The sequence below is a fragment of the Malania oleifera genome, chromosome 9, assembly GCF_029873635.1.
Source record: "Malania oleifera isolate guangnan ecotype guangnan chromosome 9, ASM2987363v1, whole genome shotgun sequence".
Lineage (NCBI taxonomy): Eukaryota > Viridiplantae > Streptophyta > Magnoliopsida > Santalales > Ximeniaceae > Malania > Malania oleifera.
The window spans coordinates 59,903,651-59,909,498 of record NC_080425.1 but is presented as its reverse complement, the minus strand read 5'-3'; the positions used below and the strand labels follow the sequence as shown (position 1 = coordinate 59,909,498).

The window sequence follows — 5,848 nt, the reverse complement described above, 5'->3', positions numbered from 1 at the left end:
TAATGCCATCATAGTCCTCCACTTTCCTACCTTCAGAGTTCAAGAGATACCTGATCTGACTTTTGGCTTTCTTTGTGCAAACAGAAAAGGAAAAAAATTTGTCAGTCTTATCCCCAAGATAGCCATGAGATCCTTGATCTTTGCTTCAGAACGTTTTCTTCAGCATTCTACAAATGGATGTAAAAATCTTCCTTAGTAAACAACTCATTTGGCATTAGCAGAATTAGGACAATCAGTGAAGTAATTTGAGCTTTACCACTGTCATCTTTAGCCAGCTTCAGTCTGCCACTAATATTACAATAATCTAATATTATTAAATTGGAATACAATAACATAATGCATTACAAATTTACAATATCATATGATATTATAATACTATAATGACTAATACAAAAACCTAATATTATAGTTTTACAAATAAATATTTTCAAATATAATGAAAATATGAATATATCATCACACACAAGTGTCATGACTATTTTGATAATCTTATTGAGATGCTTAACAAATCCCATGTTGAACCAAACACACACACATATCTAGTGTACATCTCCACAAATCCTATAATGCAAACCAGTCTTAATATTCCCATAAGACACACATCCAATTCTTGGAAAGATAATTCTTGGGAATGTCATTCCTACAAGCATGTTAGACTAAGGTTGCTCAATCTTTTCTTCCCATTTTTTAAATCAATTTGGCAAGCACAAGTTTCCACTAGAACAAAACAAATAACTAAATATAAGTATAGTATATGTTCATTTAAGGAAATAAGACTGAAAAAGAAAAAAAGGGAGAACATAAATGAAGTCAGCACAAATTTTTTTTATGCTTCCACTTGTCTTGAATGAATATGATGCATTAGTCTATATAAAAAGTACAACATATATCATAAAGGAAAAACCAATTATAAGTATAAACAATGGCTTGAGCAAAAATAAATAATAGCACCATAAAAACAAACAAATTGCATCCCTTGAAACGAAGTAGGCTCAAAAAACAACATCACTCTTGTTTCTTGCACATCATCAACCATATTAAGATCAAAAAATTCTCATAAAAAGAATGCTTCTTGTACTCAGTTCCACAATGAAGATACAGTTGCATTGGATCATCATCATCGACTCTCGAGTATTAAGCATGGTTTGGCTTCAAATTGCTCCTCCACAAGAGACTCACAGGCATACTCAACCAACAACTCCATCTTCTTCCTCTCAACCAGCATCCTCTCTATTTCCTTCTCATCCAGCAAGGGCACATGCACCACAAACTCCCTGCTTTCCTTCTCCCTCTTCTTCCTTTCCTCCTCCACCACATACTCCACCACATACTCCTCCTCCTCAAACAACGACCAAGCAGGAGCCCATGCCACATTTGCAACCTCGCCATTCTTCACTACCTTTCTTGCCTCCCTCTTCACCTTCTCCACTGCACTCCACTCCTCAACAGCTGCTGCCCTCATTTTCTCCTTCACTGTGCTCTCCAACCTCTCCAATACCCCATCCTCATCATCCCTATACCCATAATACCTAGCATATACCTTCTTATATATATCATACCTTGACCTCCTCTCCCTCAGTTCTGGCAGCTTCTCAAACAATTCCCTCACCCCTGGCAGCTTCTTAGTGTTGTAGCTGGAGCCAAGAGACAACCAGGAGAGCTGGAGCTGAGTTGGAAACGCGTGATGAGTTGGAAACGCGGTGCATTTATAGCCATTTTATCTCTCCATTGTAACTTCCCATGTTTTGTTGATTATGTTTAATTGTGATTAAATTGTGATTTAAATATCAGCCCTATAAATAGAGGGCTGAGGAATACAAGAAATGTACAAGTGAGAAGCTCAGAGAGCAGAACGGAGAAAGAGGAGGAAGAGAGGAAGAGAGAGAGTAAGAATTGTAATTTTTCGGCGAAATAGTGAACATATGGTGTGTGCTCCGTGGATGTAGATCGATATTGACCATCTTTTTGGATGCTCACGGGTTCCTAACAAGTGGTATTAGAGCCAAGTTGGAGCAAAAAAGCCAGATCGGAAGTGATCCCGAAATCAGAGCTCTGTCCAGTGGATCAAAACTAAGTTTTGAGGCCACCATCATATTAAGCTCGCCGAGACTAAGAGAACCGTGCAAGCTGGAGCTCGAATGGAGTACAGACAAAGGCTCACGCGCCCTCACGCGCCTTGCCAGAGCAAGACGCTTCGCCACACGCCGATCACGCGCCAGTGACCAGCTCCACACGCGCTGCACGCGTTGCACGCATCTTCCTCGCTCGGACAGCCTCGACTCGACCCGCTGGGAACCTGACCCGACTCGGATACAAACTCAAACCGGGTTAACCCGAGATCCGGTCCTTGACTCGGATCCGACCCGCCGTCTCAAAACCCGGTCACGTCAACCGGGCCCCACTGCCACGTCAACAGACACGTCAGCGAAGTGCCACGTTGGGGTGCCACGTCAACTACCACGTCAGGAGGTGGACCCCACTGCCACGCCAGCAGGTGGACCCCACTGCCATGTCAGTGGGTGCCACGTCATCAGGTGCCACGTCAACATAGTTGACCAGGTTTGACTATTACTACTGAGCTTTTCAAAGTCGTTTTGGGTCCGTTTTTTTAGCGACTTGAACCATTTCTAGGGTTTTTGATCATTCTGGATCCAACCGTGCTATCCATTTGAGCTAATTCCATCTCTAGATTAGCGAATTGAGATATTGAATGAAAAGAGCTCAAAAATCGAAATGTTCAATGGCAACAATTTTGGTTTCTGGAAGATGCAGATAGAAGATTATTTGTTTGGGAAGGAATTGCACTTACCGTTGAAAGGTAAGCCAACATCCATGAACGAGGACGAGTGGGAGTTGCTTGATCGAAAAGCCCTCCGAACCATCAGAATGACGTTGTCGAAATCTGTGGCGTTCAATATCAAGCATTTAACATCCACCAAGTCTCTGATGGAAGCGTTCTCTAATATGTACAAGCAACCTTCAGCCGCAAACAAGGTACATCTCATGAAAAGACTATTTACGATGAGCATGTCTGCAGGTGAAATTTTCAGCAGACATTTGAATAACTTCAATGAGTTGTCTGATCAACTCGCCTCAGTCGGGATAACGTTTGATAATGAGATTCGGGCCCTACTGATTCTCAGTTAGTTGCCTGAAAGTTGGATGGAATGGTGTCGTTACTGCCATCAGTAGCTCCGCAGGAAAATCGAAGCTTGTATACGATGAGATCGTCAGCATGATTTTGACGGAGGAAATAAGAATGCAATGGAACCATGGCTCCACTTCGAGTTCAACCTTGAACATGAAGAGTCGAGGCAGAGGAAACAGGCATTGACGATCAAACAACCGCAGCAGATCCAGGCCCAGGCAGTCTAAATCCAGAAATCCAAGATGTACTCAGGACACAGGTTCCCAGAGCACAAAAGTTATTGAGTGCTAGAACTGTGGAAAAACTGGTCATTACAAGAACCAGTGCAGGAGTCAGAAGAAAGAATATGAGATGAGGGCAAAGACAAAAGCAAATATTACTTTCGAAAATGATGAGATGTTGATCTGCTCTTTGGAGAGCAAACAGGAGTCTTGAGTCTTAGAATCCGGAGCCTCATTTCATGTCACTTGCTGCAAAAATTGCCTAGAGGAGTACACAGCAGGTAATTTTGGTAAGGTATACCTTGGCAACGATCAACCTTACGACATAACCGGCAAGAGAGTTGTGAAGATCAATATAAACGGGTCAGTATGGAAGCTGAAAGATGTCAAATATATTCCAGACCTAAGAGATCTCAGTTGGTCAACTGTCAGATGAGGGATACCTGACGAAATTCATTGGCGATGAATGGAAAGTTTCAAAGGGTGTACTAACGATTGCGCGAGGTAAGAAAAGTGGAACACTTTTTCTAACCTCCAATGCCTCCATGTCTATTTCAGTTACTGCAAGAAATGACGACAGCAACATTTAACACCAACAACTTGGTCACATGAGCGAGAAGGGACTAAGGGTGATGCACTCAAAGGAAAAATTGAGTGGTCTGCAATCAGTACAAATTGACATGCGTGAGGATTGTATAGTCAGGAAACAGAAGAGGGTTAGTTTCCAGATTAACACTCATGCCCCAAAGAAAAAGAGACTAGAACTAGTCCACTCAGAATGTGTCGGGACACAACAGCAGAATGCCGAGAATCCTCAGGTGGAGGAACCAGTGGAGCAGATCGTCGCACCACCGTCTCCTACTCCAGCTTCGGAGCTTAGGAGATCTACTTGGTCCCATGTACCAAACAAAAGGTATATTGATTACTTACTTCCTACAGATGGAGGAGAGCCCAAATGCTATGATGAAGCATGTCAGGTGGCAGATACGAGCAAGTGGGAGCTTGCGATGAAAGATGAGATGAAGTCCCTCACCTCCAACAGAACGTGGGAACTAGCTAAGTTGCCCAAAGGCCTTCACAACAAGTGGGTGTACAGAATCGAAGAGGAGCATGACGGCTCCAGAAGGTACAAGTCTCGGTTGGTAGTCAAAGACTTCGAGCAGAAGGAAGGGATTGACTACACCAGCATCTTTACACCAATTGTGAAGCTGACAGCCATCAGATTAGTCCGCATGAATCGAGCAAACAGGAAAGTGGTGACTACAGAAAAACTGAAGTTGTGTTCAACTTCAATTGGTCTTCATGCCTGAAGACATATATTTTGAGCACATCATTTATTCATGATACTGGTTGAGGAGGCGTCTCTGTCTCCAAGTGGGAGATTATTGTAACTGGAGCCAAGAGACGGCCAGGAGAGCTGGAGCTGAGCTGGAAACACGTGATGAGTTGGAAACGCGGTGCATTTATCTCCATTTTATCTCTCCATTGTAACTTCCCATGTTTTGTTGATTATGTTTAATTGTGATTAAATTGTGATTTAAATATTAGCACTATAAATAGAGGGCTGAGGAATACAAGAAAGGTACAAGTGAGAAACTCAAAGAGCAGAAAGGAAAAAAGGAGGAAGAGAGGGAGAAAGAGAGAGTGAGAATTGTAATTTTCCGGCGAAATAGTGAATATTTGGTGTGTGCTCCGTGGACGTAGGTCGATATTGACCGAACCACGTTAAATTTCTGGTGTCACATCTTTCTGGATGCTCACAAGTTCCTAATACTTAGCTGCACCAAAATATCCCTAACCTGGTCAACGGCCGCTTGGTTTAGGACATCAACAATGTTACCCTCAAGAGCAGTCATTTTGAGTGCATGTTTGGTGTAATTTGGGCCACCAAGCTCGATGATGCGTCCCAATCCCACGAATCAGTTTGTTGATCTCATCATTGAGGTCACAAAGGAGGCGGTGCTCACCAGGGCCTTCATTTTGAATCTCAGCAACCTTGCAGCCATGATCTGTTGGCACCACTAGTCAGCCTCGGCAAGGTCACCACATTCGAAGGCAAGGAAGGGTGGGCGATCTTTGGGCTTCTTCTTCTCTTCTTTCTTCATAGCTATGGCCCTATTGAGCCTTGATTGCGCTTTCTCTTCATCCCAAGCCATCTTCAAGTTCCAAGCAAGAGTCAAACCAACGAGAATCCCAAGGGATTGCAAAAATGAAATGACTCGGAGGGGAATTTGATGGCAGCAAACTCCTATTAACATCCCTCAAAAAAAACTCATATTCAGTAAATCTATCATATTATGAATTCAAAGTTCTCATAGAAAAAACAGCACATGAATCAACCATGGCAACAATAGTAGGAAAAAACATGGCAGCAATTACAGAAAGCATGTCAACAAATGGAAAAACACCATGACAAACATAGGCATCATTCAGGCACATTCCACAAATAAATTCCATCTACAATTATCACTCATTCGCT

At 42.6% G+C, this 5,848-nt stretch overlaps 1 pseudogene; it reads right to left on the bottom strand.

Annotated features, from left to right (window-relative positions):
* Positions 1-1,117: 1,117 nt before the first annotated feature.
* Positions 1,118-5,525, bottom strand: LOC131163472 (uncharacterized; annotated as a pseudogene).
* Between the last annotated feature and the right edge of the window lie 323 nt (positions 5,526-5,848).